This window comes from Lissotriton vulgaris, chromosome 11 (genome assembly GCF_964263255.1).
Source record: "Lissotriton vulgaris chromosome 11, aLisVul1.2, whole genome shotgun sequence".
Lineage (NCBI taxonomy): Eukaryota > Metazoa > Chordata > Amphibia > Caudata > Salamandridae > Lissotriton > Lissotriton vulgaris.
Window position 1 is genome coordinate 575,627,137 of NC_141699.1, and position 17,518 is coordinate 575,644,654.

The window sequence follows — 17,518 nt, forward strand, 5'->3', positions numbered from 1 at the left end:
CACTTGGGGTTGTCTGGAGCAGAATATGGTTTGACCCTTGAGGGGTCTCGCAGGTGTTCCTAGTCCAGTGGATGACAACGCTTGTTGGTTGATGGAGATGACTGCGGCACGAGAGGTCTTTCTTTGGATTTGCTGATCTTGATGCTTTCACACCTCCTGCCGGCCAAGTAACTTCCGACTTGCCTGTCTAGCCGGACTCCTCTCTCACTGGAGCCTTGAAGATTGGCCTCTCCTGCTTGGACTCTTCTCTCACTAGAGACGCTGGGAGGATCCTCTTGCCGGACACGATGGGACCGGGTGGACCGAGCGGGGCTTCGCATGAGCCGCGCAAAGGCGTCGCTGAGGAACTGCCAACGGACTCACCGCCAAGTCTTTCATGATGTCCTCGGGGGTGTTGATGTCATCCGCCAGGATGTTCTTGCCGTTGGGACATGGATTCAGTGTCTTCGCCAGACCGTTTCTCGGTGCCAGGTGTTTACCTGGGGCCTTCATGCTTCCTGTTGCCTGTCGTGGAGCTGCCGCTGCTGCACCTCTCCCATCCAGATTCCTCTCTCACAGGACCTGCGGCCGAGGCCCTTGTCCCCTGGACTGCCACTAGATCGCGTGGGCTGTGCGGGTCGCTGCGGAACTTCGGACATGGCCACAGTCGAGTCTTGTGTAGTGCACAAGGGTTGATTGTCTAGTGCTCGGGTATGCTCTGCTTCGGCAAGCTTCAGGTTCACGGGGCACCCATGCGGTTCTTCGATGGTTGGTGATCTCCTCAGGTGCGAGTTGTCGGGATTACTGGGATCCACACGGATGTTGCAGTGTTCTTCGGACAGCACCGATGTTCGTGTGTGCTGACTGTTGCAATGCTCCTTGGACAGTACCGATGTTCCTGTGTGCTGACTGTTGTTCTCTCTCTTCTTCTGTGGAGTGATGTTGTGTTACTCCATTCCTCTTCATTCTCTTCCTCGACGCGGTCAAGTCTTCTTTCCTGCTTGCTCGTGCTAACCAGGCTTCTCCATGTAGCGGGCCCTCTACATGTCGTCCCCTTGGTCTTGTCCATGTGGTAGGACACTGTCTTCCCCTTACTTGTTGACTAGACCCGTCGTCGTATCTTCCTGGTACTTGATCACTTCTGTTGCCTTCAATCAGGATACCCTTCTTTGGTCAATTCCCTCATGACCCTCCTGTCTCGTCGGGTTCCTTGGGCTCTACTGTTCCTCCTTCCTTTTCTTTCTGGCGTCGCGCCCTTCCTTTCCATGTTCCTTCTTGCGACGTGGTCTGGTCCTCTTGCTGTCGTTAGCCTTCCCGACCAGTCTTCCCCAGGCGGCGTGCATTCCGCCTGTTTCTTTCTGGTCTGGGCATAGCTCTCCAGTATGGTGTTCTTCTCTTCACTGACTGGACCGTTTGTCGCAATCTTCTCTGTTGTTGCTTTTCTTTCCTTGGCGACCAGACTGGGTGGTCGGCTTTCAGCTTGGGCATGAGTTGTCATGCTGTGCTATTTGCTTGGTGGTCGCAGTTCACCGTCACGGTGATTTGGCGTTGGCGCGCTTTGACTGCGCGGAGGAGGGTTGCGTCACCGCTCCTGGTGCATCTCTGGTGCATGACGCCATGCGTGATGACGATGGCGTTCTGGTTGCTGCGAGATGTCGCTGTCTTTCTTGGGGACCTTTGTGCGCTGTCCCGTGTCGTTGGCGTGTCGCTGTGCAGCGTCACTCTGGCGCTCCTGGCACGTTCCGGCGCAGTGCTGCGCGGTCCTGTCGTGCGGGTGTGGAGTTCTTGCGCCATGTGGCGCGTTATGCGCGCTTACTGTTCAGGGTTCTTGGGCGCATGTTGCGAGTGGTTGGGCACTTGCTGCTTTGGCTGTCGTCAGGCACTTGCTGCTTTGGCTGTCGTCGGGTACTTGCTGCTTTGGACCGTTGGCGGGAGTAGTTGATGCTGCGGTGAACACCTGTGGCCACAAGGCGTCGCTGCTCTCTCCGTCGTCTGATCTCGGCAGTCGTTTCCTTGGACGTTCTTCCAGTGCTTGGATGCTTAGTGATGCGTTCGTGCCTCTTCCCACGTCGCGCTGGACGTGGCAGCCGTTGACTCCTTGCTGGTGTGTGTGGGTGTCACCTGCGCTGTGGCGCACTTGCTTGCTGCGTGAGATTGGATGCTTTCCTTGGGGTGTTGCACAGTCTGAGGCCCCTTGCTGCAGCTGCTTGCTTTACCTCTGTAGGCTGTCCCTTGTGCTTACTTGTGCTTGTTTGTTCTTGTGGCTTCTTTTGGGTGCAATACCACCTAGTGACCACTAGATGGCAGTGTGGGATGGATTCCCTTCAGCAACAGCTTGCCTCCTCTTGGTGACTTTCCTTCCCATGTTGTTAGGGCTTGCAGGACTTGCTTCTGGTATGGAGTGTGCAGGAGGGGGCTGGAGTTACTGCTGTCTACAGGTAAGTCCCATTTCTTTCTTTTGTCCTTTTTCAGTTGGGGCAGTATGCAGCTTGCAGCTGTAGGGCACAACAGTGTTTATGGTGCAGTCTCTCTCCATTGCCCTCTGTCTCTGTATTGGGCGCAGTGATGCACTTTGGCCACTAGATGGCAGCGCTCCGACGGACCCCCGGCAGCTTCACACCGCTGCTGACGGCACTGCCGGTGCAAGGCTTCTCTCCTGGGCTCCCCCCTTCACGTCCTCGGGCGCAGGCACACCCAAACCAGGTAGGCTCTTTTCGCTTCTCTACTCCCGCCTGCAGCAGCTTCTTGATTAGCACGCTGCGCGGCGGGGAGTCGGTGTGGCTTCAACTGGGTGCAGCGTAGGTGGGCAAAATGCACGTCCAGTGCTTGGAGTGTTCCCCGCCTCTTGAAGGCTTCCTCTTCTCTTTCCCCCCCACTCCCTGTCCCAGGCAAAATGTTCACAGGCTTTGGGGGAAGGGGGTGACTCTGATCGCTGTGGGGTGGGCAGTCTCTTGTTGCTCTCCCCTCGCTGCAGGCGCTTCTCCGGGGACTATTCACCCCGCCGCCTCCATTCACACACGCGGCGGGGACAGGGGACGCTCCGGGCAGGCCGCGGGTAGGCTCCGCGAGTCCTGCATAAATTATGTTCATTCACCCTCGCGGCGGGGGGCAGGAGGCATCACAGGCAGGCCGCGGGTGGGCTCCGCTGGTTCTGCATTAGTGTCAGTTTATTTACGGCAGCATTGTGCCCGTCTAGGCGCTCTTCGGCACAGTCTTACACCCCTCCGCCGCACTTCACACACGCGGCGGGGAGGGGGGCGCTGCAGGCAGGCCGCGGGTGGGCTCCGCTGGCCTTGCCGTAATGTGAGTTTATCTTCGGCCGCGTTCCACGCAGGCCACGCGGGTGGGCTCCGCTTTGGTGCACAGTCTTCCGGGGGGAGTCACCTCCCGCTCCCGGCTCACCTTCGGCTCGGGCCAGGTCCTGGGCTGCGGTCGTGGCGGGTGGGCTCCGTCCGGCCGGTGCACCTCTCCGATGGGGGTCTCTGCTTCGCGGCCGTCTCAGGTGGGCACTGGGCGGTCCGCTCTTTTCCTGGTGGCGCTGGATGGTGGCGGCCGACGCGGGTGGGCTCCGGTCGGCTCGTCCTTGAAGGCTGGTGCGGTGGGCCTCACGGTCGCTGCAGGCTGCGGGGCTCCGACGTGCCCACCGGCTTCTCGGCGCTGCTGCGCCCTGCTACAGGGGGTGCCCTGCAGGCGGCGAGCTCTCTCCCCCTTTTCTCAAGATGTTTTGGCAGTGGCACGCGTGGCTTCACTACCGGCCTCGTCGCCAATGTGGTGGTGGGGCCCTAGGCCCACATGGTGGGGTAAAGGACTGACGCAGACACCAGTTAGATAGTATAACTATGGCCACGAGCACGTGCACTCGGCCCCTTTTATTAGCAGCGTCACCTGACCCAGTGACGTCTGTGGTGGGTGGGTGATCAGTGTAGTACAGGGCTAGAACAACTAGACTGCGTCCTTTGCAGAATACTACAGTTTGCAGAGCCATAGCTGGATGAACACCAGTGGCAAATGACCAGAGTCACCACGGTTGAGGCCTGGTAGCCCCTGTCAGCCCGGTACTCCCACCAACCCCCCAATGGGGTCTAACACTACCAAGTTGTCCAAGCAGCATGAATCACTGCACACCGGCATAAGGAAAACGTACATGGGAGCTCGCAACTCGTGTATTTCTTTCTTGGCATCTAGTATGGCCGCCTCATCTCGAACCTTCCAAAAAACTCAGCACTTCACCTCTCGGCTCGCGCGACGGTGAGGAGGAACAGTAAGCGCGCGACGTTGCCTTAATTAGCAGTACTGGCGGGCGCGTGACGCCACAGACTCCCGCTGCAATCACTCCATCACATCCCGCTCGCAGGCGCAGCCGCAGCCTCGGGACACCAATTTTCCAGTCAGCGCACACTGCCCTAATTGTTCGTTATTGTCTTAATTGTAGTACAAATGGCTGGGGTTTCTTATGATCGCCCAGAGCTAGGTCGGCGCTGTTTTTTTTTGTTTTTACATTTCTTTTCCTTTAACACAGGAAAGCCATCTGGCAACACTTCTTTTTTCTCATTAAGAAATGTTATTGATTGCATCTATTTACATTACACAATAGCACCGGAGTGGAAGCGTATTCTATACTGTTTAACTACATATAGCGTGCTTCCAAAGACGACCTTCACACAAAGGATAGATTCACTCAATGCCATTTGTGTGCTTTATTCATTTGGTATAACGCCAACGTAAGAGCTTGAGGAAAATGCAGATTGCTCTGGCCAAAACGAATATCAGATGTCAGGATATGTATTGGAATACTTATACAATTATAACGTATCAGTGTATGTACTGTGCGATGTATGATCAGCCAAAGGAACACAATATAGTGACCATAGCAGGGTTCGGGATGCCTTTAAAAAAAATATATATCCAGGGCTTTAAGTGGGCTGGGTCCTGTCGGTACTCAGCACCAGCAGTTCTTAAAAGTAGGTGCTGAGACGGGTCCCTGTTCTACCCGTTTTTGCCCTCACGACCAGGTTGAAAAATAATCTTAGCTCTGCAGCAGTACCACCCTTCACAGCCTTTGATGTAACTTCAAAGAGACTCGAAATATTTATTTCACAGTCTCATCATTTCAGAACGGAAGCATTTTCAATACTATATACAAGGAAGCCGTAGTTGTTGCTTAGTTATCTTACACAACTAATACCCATTGCCAAAGCCAATAGTCCTGGTTTGTTGTAGTTGTAATGTTACTTGTTGTATTATATGTATTGTCTAGACGCAAAGACAGAAGCAGCAAAGTACCAGTGGCGCGTTGCACTATGGTAAGCAGAGATTTTTAGCTTAGGTGTTTTTAAGCCATGCCTATTCAAGAGACTCCCAAATTCTTTTATCCCATTCAAAGGCCTGGATATATTGCTAACAGTACTAGCAAAAGTGGCCAATGTTGCATCTTGGGTTGTTCAGGTGAAAATAGCAGTAGTTTTTTAGGTCTCGCGACCTATCAATGCGCGCATTGAGCGGAGCGAGAATTCAAGTGCTCGTAATCCTCGTCAAATCAAGGGCTTCTTGGTGCGGTTTTCATTAAGTTCACGTGAATCACGTGACCAAACAAGCACGCGCATTCACGGCCGCACAGCACATCAAAGGGCTTCACCCAGCGTGCGCTTTGCTGCTTCTCCTCCCCTAATTAATCATGGCTGGCCGGCCGGCCGGCCGCACTTTCAGTTTCCCGGCCGCTCTGCATTATCAGGTACGTGTTGGTGACGCATTATTTCACTTTGTCTCCGTGCGTGCATTTATTTAATGTTATCCAAAATTTGCTGTCGCTTGTGACACTTAGAGCCCGCCCTTTGCTTGCCATTTGCTCAGCATGTGCCTGCTTTACTTCCTTTTCGTGTATTTTTCCTTCTTCTGGAAATTGCCTAAGTACTACTTCCTTGCCCCGTGTCCTTCCCCTACTTTTGCTTTCGGAGTTATTTTTTATTTATTTTACTTGCAGCACTCCACAACAGCGCATATATTGCAGACCTTCTCCTCCCACCTTATTATCCCGCTCCATGTTGTTGCTTGCACCCCCCTCCTACATTATTGCTTGCACACTCTACTTCCTCTTTGTTGCTTGTGCTGTCCTTCTCACCAATGCCCCCAACGTTGTTGCTTGGCCTGTCCCTGCTGCTTCATTTTATTACTTGTACTAACGTTGTTTCTTGCCCCGTCCCTTCTGCATTGTTTTTTGCACTATTGTTGTTGCTTGCCCTACCCCTTCATCTGACCACTCTTTGTTGCTTCTCCCATTCTGTTCCACTCCCATCCTGCGTTATTGCTTAACCCGTCCCTCCTGCTCCCTCTGTTGTCCCCCCCCCACATAGTTGTTTGCCTGTCTTTCAGCAAAGCTTCTCCGTAGCCACGCTAAAAGAAAATACATTGATAACGCCACCAGATCTGACATATGCAATACCTATTTGATTTCCCAAGGGACTCTATTGTATACAGATATTCCACAGTATGTTGATGGACCCCTTTTGAACATTTAAATATTTTGACTTCCAAACCTGTGTGTGTCATTCTTGTTTCCCATCTTTTTTCATGGACTGCAGTCGATTTTGAAAATTAGCAGTCCACTGCTCATTTGAGTGTTCACTGGACTGAAGAAGCTTCTGCCACTACTTCAAAGACCAATTATCCTCACTGATAGCACAGAGGCCATGTTTTATTTGAAAAAGCAGAAGGGAGCACAGGCTTTCGTTCTGAGTCAGTTAGCTGTTTAGCTGTTGGACTGAGGGTCTCGAAGTACTGATCAACAATTTAAACCAGTTATTTTGTGACCAGTGTGGACTAATAGGTCAGTTCACAAAATTCTTGCTCATAATTGGTTGTAATCTCACCGACCTTGCCAGAATCCATGAGGTAGGTCAAAACTTGCAATTCGTGACTGGTGGCCATAACGGGCTTGGTGGTCTACTGGAGGGGGGGCGTAAGCATTATGCCTGTGATTACTTTTTTACATATTTTATTTTTGAATACAACCTCTTTTCCTAAAACAAGCACTGGCGTTGCCAATAGGTCTCGCAGTAGGAAAATTGGAGCTATTGGTTTTGTAAATGACAAAGCACTTTATGTTTTTAAAATGAAAACAAAAATAAAAGGCATTATTATTTGCAATTGTAATAGCTCCAACTTTCCTACTGCGAGACCTATTGGCAACGCCAGTGCTTGTCTGGTATGTCCTTTGCTTTCCACATCTTGGTAGTCCGAGTATGTATTTTCATAAGGATCTGGGGATTTCAGTACCAAAGAGATGGAGGAGCTCAGCTCATGCGATATGTGAGGTCACAAGTGGGATTGCAGACACCATAGTCAACATCCTCCCGTGACCACTCCAATGATAATGCCATTGATGTTACCCCCTTACCAGTGGAATTCTGCAGGTTTTGAAGAGTATATTTGTGATGTTGACACACTGGCAGTTTTCCAATTGGTTGGGATACAGTGTTTGGTCCTTGCAAACATGTACCGTTTGGCTGGAGTGATGGGTTGCAGGGAAGTGGGTAGCAAGGAAACAACACGTCTCGAATAGGATGACCTTTGGTGAAAGGGTTGTGGCAGAGAAGAATGTAGGACATGAAATGCAGTGGAGGGTGTAAAGCTTTTAGCAGGTACCTGAGCAGTGCATGCAGCATGCACAGTTTAGTAGCTTACCGACCATCTAGTGAGCTGGTTCTGAGTGTCACCCATCACAAGCACTGAGGAAGCACCAAAGGACACGCCTAATCAGTGTGTCTACTGTTACCTCCAGCACACCATGAAAATGCACAACCCTTCAATACCATCAGTCATTCCATGTAACTCCAGCACCTCCAACACACCCTACTCCTCAGTCAAAATACAACTCGACTGGTTTGGCTCAAAGACTCATCTTGTGGACTTCCAATTCTCAATAACCCAAAAGAACCACAATGCGCATGTGCCTGCTTGTACGCAACATCGTCACTGGTGAGTGGGATTCAGTAAACTTCTCTGCACCACCGCATGCGTAGTTGTTGAAGCATGATTACGTTTGTCTTGATGAGCATCCTAGACGGCAGTACATAAGTACAAGTACATAAGTGCATAAGTACAAGTGCGCTAATTGAGACACAACGTTGTTACATATGCCCTGGTGTATTCACAGGGATGTAGCATGTCTGGTTGGGTATATGCATGCTGCTTGTGGTGCTCAGTGATTTTCTTTCAAGTAAAGGGTCGCTCGCTGAGGAAGCATCGTAGAAGGTTTAGATGATGGAAAACTGAATCCTCCTGGCTTGGGTGGGTCGAAAGTGATAACCCTTGCCATGCCTGATGTACTCTACAGCCAGCTCAGTCATGTTCATTCACTGCCTGTCCTAACATGTAAGATAAGCAGTCCTTAAGTCCTGCTGTTGGAGGGGATTGGAAGAATAATGTGGAGGTCCGTGTGCTGTCAAATGGCAGCCTCTAACAGTAGTCTTGCCACCAGGACACTCCAGTCTTGCCCTTTTTGTTATGAATTGCTCCTATCAGATGGGCCAGCTCATTTGATTCAATGGAAGCAACTCATGAGCGCAACCCTCACAATACACTAGAATGCCAACTGAAAGACAAGGACTATAAGTATGGCGCAGTAACCACATGGTGCTAAGGGGAAACTCGAGAGAAGATGGCTTCAGAGAAGAGAAGGAAGGAGAGGATAGAAAGCGACAGGGCGCATTGGTTAGTTTGTCAGGATATACAAAGATTTGTGGAAGCGAATCATAAGATGAATTGAAGGGTAAGAAGTAATGGAGAAGAGGTGTGGCAAAGGGAGAGAGAGTAGGGTGGGTGGGAGAATGCAAGTGGCGGGTGTTATGAGGGACTGATGTGATGGTTGACAGTAAAACATGTGCATGACTGGTTAAAAAAGGGAGGGGTGGTGGTACACTAAGATGGGAAAGAGAGTGTGAGGGGTTGGTTCTAAGGGGCCATCGGGTGATAAGGATAAGGAGGGTAATTGCGGATATGTGCGATGGAGTGATGCGGTCTGTAAAGAGAAGAGGGTGATACATGAGAAGGGAGAGTGTAGGAGGAGTGCATCCGTGTAGTGGTGATGACTGGCACAGTTGCCAGGTTAGAGGAAGTTCAAGAAATTGAGTTCTAGATAGGAAAGAAGGGCAATAGCGTGGCATGGCATATGTTGGTGAGGGACAGGAGTGTGAGATGAGAGTGGTGGTAGGAGAGGGTGTGGGCAGAAGGGGAAAAGCTGGAGATGTGAGTGGGGAAAATGGAGCAGTAGGAGGCGGTTGCACAAGGAGATGTAGGAAAGGTAGTGCGGGTGAGAGGAATTTTAGGTAAACAAATGGGGAAGTTATGAAGTGGAGAGACTTTCAGAGACAAGGAAGTTGTTGGATGAGTATTTGGAAAGGAGAGGGGGATGTGTAAAGATGGGAGAACATTTAGAGAGGGAAGAGAAGTATCGGTGAGCAAGACTGAAGAGATTGTTGAAAAGGAGTAACAGAAGGAGGTGGGAGAGGGGGGACTCTAGAGGTATGTGAGGGAGAGAATTGGAGGTGGATGGAAGGTGGGGTGAGAGTGGCGGTCTTACAGGGGAGGGCAGTGGATGAATGAGGGGAGATAGTGTATCTGTTTTTATATAAGTCTTTCAATGACAAAAGTCGGTTTATTAGCGACCTTAGACTGGGGTGTCGTGAGTATAATAGTTGAGGTTTCATTATAATTCGTAACCTGTCAAAAACCTTTCAAGTGTTCACATTTCCCATGGTAGAATGTTAGATACTTCATTAATCTCAAATGTACGATACCCTTCTGCAGAAATTAACAAGCAATGTAAAACAACTTCGAACTTGATCTTGTACTCAAAAAGTAGCAAGTGTACTGATTTAAGATCTGTTTTTCCAAAATCCAGTACAAAATTTCAGTCATTGTTTTGTCGGTGCTCGACACCAGCACTTAATTATCAACACAGGCCCTCATGACAGTCCACCATATGGAGATATATATATATATATATATTTTTTTTTTTAGGTGAGCTAACAGCGTGTTTAATAATTCTATAAACATAAACATATAATAATACCAGCTGCTCAGCCTATTTTTAAAGCTTTGTGGGGCCGGGACTAGTCCAAATTGTCGCACTTGTAGGGGAGTGCGATGCTTCGTACCTGTGGTGGCATTGGCATTGGGAGCATTGATGGGGCATTGGAGTGGAAGGTGCAGTATCCTTCATAGAAGGGCACGGGTATTTATTATTATTATTTTTACAAATTAAGCACAGTCAGAATCTAAACCGCTCTTTTCAAAAAGCCTGTTGTTGTTTAAAGGTTCTTGTTCCCAAAATGTTATCTTCACTTTGTAAAGAGCCATATCTTGGCTCTTGGATACTGTTTCACACCCTGCAACCTCATTCCCTGGCTTTGGGCCTTTGTTCCGTAATCTGTAAGAATAAGTGTAGCACATCCTGTACATCCGTCCATCGCCACCCCCTTTTGTACCGCTTTTGGCCGCCATAAGTGTGGCAGGGTATGCTCAGACGTGAGTCCCTTGCTCACTTTGCCACGGGATTCAAGCAAGCCGGGCTGAAGACTGCTGGAATGCCAGAAACCGGTCCTCGGAAGCTTGTTTCCGGTCCAGGGAAGACATGGCTTGGCAGTTCGGGCTGGACTGTTCCCATAAGGCACAGGGTCGGACTGATTTGCATATAGCCATGTCTGAACTGGGGTGGCGGAGTGGGTTAAAGAACGGTGATGGATTAGACCCAGATCTTTTGACTGGGTGTGAGTGTTTGATTGATTCAGATGCTCCGTCCATCGCCACCCCCTTTTGTACCGCACATCCTGTACTGGCCGTTGCTAGCTACTGTTCAGAGCGCCCTCTTCCGTGCATGACCTAGTGACTGCTGCTCTAATAGATTGGCTGGCTGTAAGATAATGAAATTTACCTGCTGCAGTACCGTTCATATAGCTCTATGGCACCCTAAAACTCAACAAAGACAAAAATGCAGTATTTACTTTTTTCAACCGAGCTTTACTATGTATAAGGATCATTGTTGCACTCTGTCCCACGGCACACACCGGGAAAAAACCTGCAGCAGTGCAACCTATCATGTTGAATGTGCTCTTCGGAGAGCACGCACAAACTTGCACCTGTATATTCTGAGTAGCACATTAGTGAAAGGTGGAACAGAAGTTTTAAGCTGCGGGTCCAGGAGCGGCTGGTGATCTTTGAAAGTGGGGCGGTGTAATACCTTACAGGAGATCCACCCATTTTTTTCCAAAAATTTTTCCAGAGTGTTCCCCATATATTAACGATTACCTTCATAATTTCATTGCCAGCATTTTATTAATGGTGCTACCTAATGACAAGAATTACATACAGTATTCCGGTATTATGATTTTGCCATTGTTGTTGTCCATATACCAAGGGAGGCATGTGTGTCAAAAATTACCTCCAGTATTTCAGAGCTAGCATGATATCATGATTTGCTTTCCTCAACCTTCGCTTGAGTCCCAACATTGAATGGCAGTCCTCTCTGGGGCAAAGATATTCTCCAGTGTGCTAGCACCAGCATTTTGCAATAGGTGCCCATTTATGTCAAGTATTTCTTCCAATATGTCGGGGTTCGCATTTTGCTTTGGGTGCCTCCCCTATGCCATAAATTATCAGTAATGCCCAGAGCCAGCGTTTTGCCACAGGTGCTGCCTTGCCAAGAAAGTCCTCCAGTATGCAAGTGCCAACACCTTTCCACAGAGGTCCCTAGGACAAACTGTACTCCTGGGCCCTTATTTATGAGGCCTTGCGTCAGTTTTGCGCCGCCGGTGCGTCACTTTTTGTGACGCACCAGCGGCGTACAAAATGCGCCTTGTTGCGCCATATTTAAAAAGTGACGCATCTAGGTAGATGCGTCACTTTTTAAACCCCTGCGCCACATTATACCTGCGTCAGGTATAATGTATGCAGAGGGGGCGTTCCCCCGCAAAAAGCCTCGTAATAGTGACGCAGTGAAATCTATGAGATTTCACTGCGTCACTTTTAGGATGCTGTTGCGTCAAAATCTTGCGCCTGCCTCACAGGCGTAAGACTGACGCAAGCCCTTTCACATGGGGCTTTCCCCATGTGAAAGGACGCATTGCTGGAGTTGCGTCACTTTTGTATTTCAGGGCTTGGATTTTGCCATAGGTGCCCTTCCTTATGCCAAGAATTATTTGCAATGTGTCATTGGCAGATTGTTACCATGGGTACTGCCAAAAGCCCATAATTATATTAAGTATGGTATGGCCAACGGCCATAACTCACAATCATAAAACAAGCAAATAAATGCACTCTTACATACACTTTCTCACTCTCACTCATACTCACTCACTTTCACATTTGCTCTGTTCCCCCTCACTCAAACTCGCACTCCCCACTTACTCATTTTAACTCCCACACACTGTCACTCAAATACAAATATACTCATAATAACTGGTCCTCAATCTCACAAACATACTTACACCCACACCCTTTTACACTCACTGGCTCTGGGCCCTGGTGCAACTCTATCTGTTTTACCATTGTAGCTCTACACCCCTGACTCACTTTCACTCCCTTTAAAAAAAATCCCCTTTCATTCCTTCTAATGACCTCACACTTCTTCACTCACTCCCTCAAGCTCACTTTCAGTTATTTATGCACACTATTAAACTCAGATTCTCGCTCACTTTTACTCTCATTGCCGCTGTCAAACACACTAACATACACACTTTTAATCAATCTCATTCACTCACTCACTCACAAATACACTCACAAACACATACACATGTGCACAGATAAACAACATTGTTTTTACTTACTTTGATTCCTTTGCTGGCAACTCGGTGTCTCCTTGGCAGCATGAGAGCTGGCACTGGACACTGAAACCAGCAGGCCTTGATTCACATCGAAGTGCGAGACAGAGTGCAAGTCCAGGTTTGATAAAGAGCCGACCTACCTCACTCCCTCTCCCAGCTTCTTGGTAGGACTCAAAGTACAGCCCTATATGATGCAGGAACTTTGCTGGGGATCCTGCCCGGGCTGCTCCATGTGGCTTCTCAATGACCTCGGGGATGCATTGATATGGGCCCTGAAAGCCACGTTTTAGCATATGTACTACTGTCCTGCCCAAGGCACGTGCAAAATGTCTACTAAATAAAATGGGTTGGAACTGTGTGAGAGATGCATAGTTTTACAACACCCCTTGCATATATAATCAAGGCATCCAACTACAGAGTTCTGTGTTTTAAACAACATACTATCGCTCCGCCCCCTCCTCTTCCTGTCATGTGGGGCCTGGAGGTGAGGCCAACAGGAATGACCTTTACACTGGCAGTGCTCATGAAAAGTCAAATGTCCTGTTCTCAAGAAAACTACTGAATTGAATAATGTGCAGTGTTGGAAGAAGCACTGGGCAGAATGTGTGGCCTCACTGAAGGTAGGGGTGTGCTCCGAAGCCCCTGACAAGAAGCATTCACTGCACCGATCTACCTGTTACTTGCAGCCAGAGACACAGCCTTACTTTAAAGGGGACAGAAATCCCCCATAGGTGAGTGCGGTGTGATACTACAACCAACTGCAGGGGTTGTAAGAGGGTCTCCCTGATCCCAGCATACCCCTCCTTGGTGTGTTCTTTGAGGGCATACAGACTGTGCACTACCTCTGTATGGCACACAGTAAATGCACCTCCTGACAGCTGTTTTGTTCTAGCATCCTCGTCTATGAAAGGGCACGAGCGGCAGGACAAATTGTTCCCTCTTTTCCTGGAGTCACAACCCTATGCAAATTATTGAGCTTCACCTGGTGTCACCCTGGTACAAAATATGTGCCAGAGTGATCCATATTATAGACGAAGCTGTATAAGCATCTCCATAACTGTCTATAATAATAAAGTGTCCCAGAGGCTGAAGTAAAGGGTGCAAATACCTGTAGCACCTGAGGGGCATTTTTTAGAATAAGGCTGTTGCCAAGCACCATTCCTCATTCTTAGAGATTTGCCAGCCCTCAGAGTACTGCATTCCATTGCTGTGAACACTGACAGTCAATGAGAAAGATCAAGGGAGTCCGGTACACATGAATGTTGCAGTAAAGAGTATAGTAAATGGGTTGGAGAATGATTTGCCCAGTTGCAAACTTGCAAAGGAGAGAGTTAAACAGCTAGCCACCACTCTAGTCTCATGGGTGAGGGGGGAAGGAATGGTAAGGGCGAGTGGAGAGGGGAAAGCCTGAAGGCAGTCAATGCATGGATATGTATATGCGTGTGAGCAGGCAAAATACAGCAAATTATGGCTTTAAGTGTAACTGAGGGTGTCACGTATGGAATATGATGAGAGTAAAGAGCATACAGTGTTGAACCTATATGGGCATCTGAAGGTAATGAATCACATATGATGGAGTGCCTGCCTCAGTATATAAAAAAAATACAGGTCATGAAGAGGTTACGCACATGATGACTACAATTAGCATTTGCAAAGCTTCTTCCCATGGTATGTTATGCTAATAACTAACATGTTAGTTCCTTGTACCATGATGGCAATAGCTGAGCTATGATAGCAAAACCCACCTGGGCATCTGACAGCATGGGCAAGTATATGGAAGGGTCGAACCTACTTAGCCTTATGATAGCGATACCTTGCATTTCTGTCCCTATTTATGTTATGAATTCCTACCCAGGCATGAAATATGTCCAAGTTCATGTGAACTCTAGGTCATGCTTTATGAGACAGTAATGATTTTAGTGAGCAAAAGAAGTGTTAGACCTAGCATTTTTGGTGTTGTCTCCACTGACATTTTTGGCTGCCGACCTCGTGTTTGGACCTTGTTTCACTGGCTTAGGACTTTGAGCGCGTTTGAGACTGCCGTTTAGTTCCAAAGCGCTGTGCTTGTCATATTCATACTGGTGATTGGTGCATATATGATTGGCTGATTCTAGTTAGCCATAAGTCCCTTGTCTAGGGGTAAGACGTAAACCCAAGGCATGTACTTCGAATGCTCCTTCATTGGTCTACAGCAATGGTTTTTGCCATCCACTGAGGTAGCTCATTGATGGGGCCACAGTTTTGCCATGGTAGAGCCTGTGTGCCCAGGTTACTGGTACTCTGCTTGGAATTACATTTGTGGAAATTTCACTTTGGGAAAGTGGGCATTTCGAAGTTCATGGTCCTGTGTGCCTGTCTCCAATTCACATCTGGGTGCTGGGGGGACAACTCCATCCTTGTATTCCTGATAGAAGGCCATAAACTAGGGGCTTAAGGAAAACTGCAGACCCCTGACTCTGAGTGGCCTCTATAGGGCGGTTACGTAGAGGTGGAATTAGCACCTGCATTCCAAGTGAAAGGGGATTGGCCCTATTAAAGATAGTGATCAAACTTCCTGGGGTAAGGTGGCAAGAAGGACAACCTTTAGAGGAGGCTTGTGCATTTCAACTGTGGCCTTTTGAACTGATTGTATTTTCAAAGGCCATTGTGGTTATAACTATTGGGGCTCTGACCTCCAAACATAGAGATGTTTCGGGATTTGGAACCATACTACACTGGCTCAATGCTAGGACATTGACATGAGGAATCATTAGGACAGGCGGGACTGCAACTGGAATATCTGCAGACTTGTGGTGGCCTGAGCTTGTCGTGATACAGGAAGGGAACTATCACTAGTTGGATTTTTACTGAATGTTGCTGTCCTGCATCTAAGTGGCAACTGTCATGGCCTGGGTCCCTAAGTGCTCTCCAAGGGACACAAAGGATCTCCCAGTTTCTGCAAGATTGTAATGACTGCACAAGGTCCGGCGGATATGGGTGGAAGTGATCGACAAGGACACCCTGACGTATACTGTCATCACACCAGCCGCAGCTGGTAGTGGGAGTACCGGCCGGACGGTAATCCATACATTACTACCCCCCACCCTGCCCCTCCCCCTCCCCACGTCACCGCCCGGCCGGTACTCCCACTACCGGCCATGGCTGCATCACACTGTGCAGAAGACTGTACTCGTAAAAATCAGCAGCCCACATAAGATGCAGGGATGTGAGAAGCTCAAAGAATGTAGGGGAAGCTTGTAGAGTCAGAGGGACCTGTGCTTGCAACCAGGGAAACTGTGCTAGTTTGCACTCCGGAGTGTGTGGTGTCCGAGGGAGTTTGTGGGACCTGAGCTGGGAGCTGAGACGGTCTTCAACCGCCCCCCAAATTGTGAGGATGACAGTGCCTGACATTGTGGCCTTCATCTGAGGTCACTGTCTCCCTCTCCCTGCACCCACACCATAAGGTACTTTGTTGTGCTTTGTGGGCACCTACAGCTGGCTGTTGGGAGCTACGGCAGCTCTCACCTATGCCTGTGGGGAAACATTTCTCCAGACTTGGAAGCACACCAGCATCCTGGGTCACAACCTTTAGTCTATGACGGGATAATGATCCCGCACTCATGCAGGTGCTGCTGGGTGCCATGAGGTCTAACCCAGATGCATGAAACTAAGTAACTGTGTCTTTCCATTTTAGGTTGTTCCGTCAATCTAATCAATTAAGCGCCAGCAAGGGCAACGTGTATCATTGGCTGGTGTAGTTGAGTGACTAAGAGGCTGGATCACAAGGTGTTAATTAAAGACCTGTGATTACTTGAGCATTGCAACTGTTGGGGGTATGAAATATTGGGGAATGTCGTGTTGGATGAATACCTCTGATTAGGTCATATATGTTCATGCCGTACTGCTGCTAATGGGAATGTTTGGCAATTGCCTATACTTGTAAAGTGTATATACAATGTGTATCTCGTTTTGATTTGAATGTGTGTGTGTGTGTAATATAAAGACCAGTGTTTTATGCATAAGGTGCAGAGTCTTTTCGTGGCATACGCAGGTTGTTGCGAGGGTGGTGCTGTGCCACCTCTTTACACTTGGTCCATGAAGATAAGCCTGACTGCTCAGTGCCAAGCTACCCAAGGGTGAGCACAGGTTATCGGACATTTATAACGTACTAATCCTATCTAGAATGGTGGATTTTGACTGCCTTTGATGCATCCCAGCCAGTCGGCAACCACTGGGTCTAACAAGAAGTCTCTGCTAACAATATTAAGCCGTTCCTGACACATGATGGTCATGCCTGGCTATCTCAGATAGTAACATGAGAGAGAGTAACTCAGTCTGTGAAGCTGTACCCAAGTAGGTAGGACATTTGAGGCAGTACAGGGATGTATACCTTTTAACACAAGTATTTGAAAATGTTTCGGTAATTTGGTGGTAGAACCTTGGAATATGGCGCTGTGCATGCCCATAAGAAACGTGTCTTGGCATAGGAGACATCCTTCTTTCAGTTGAACTGGCCACACTAACCAATATCCATGGTAGTTTTTTAATGAAAATGTCAAGCTAATATTGATCAAAGAAATATATGTATTATTTGAAAATGGACAGCTCATATTTGGCCATAATAGGTTTATTACTAAAAATAAAAGGCTGCTATTTGTGGACAAAATATATTGCAATTGGCAAGCCAAAGTGGCGTAAAAAATACTCCTTCAATTGTTTCTACAGAATTCTGCCTTCAAAAC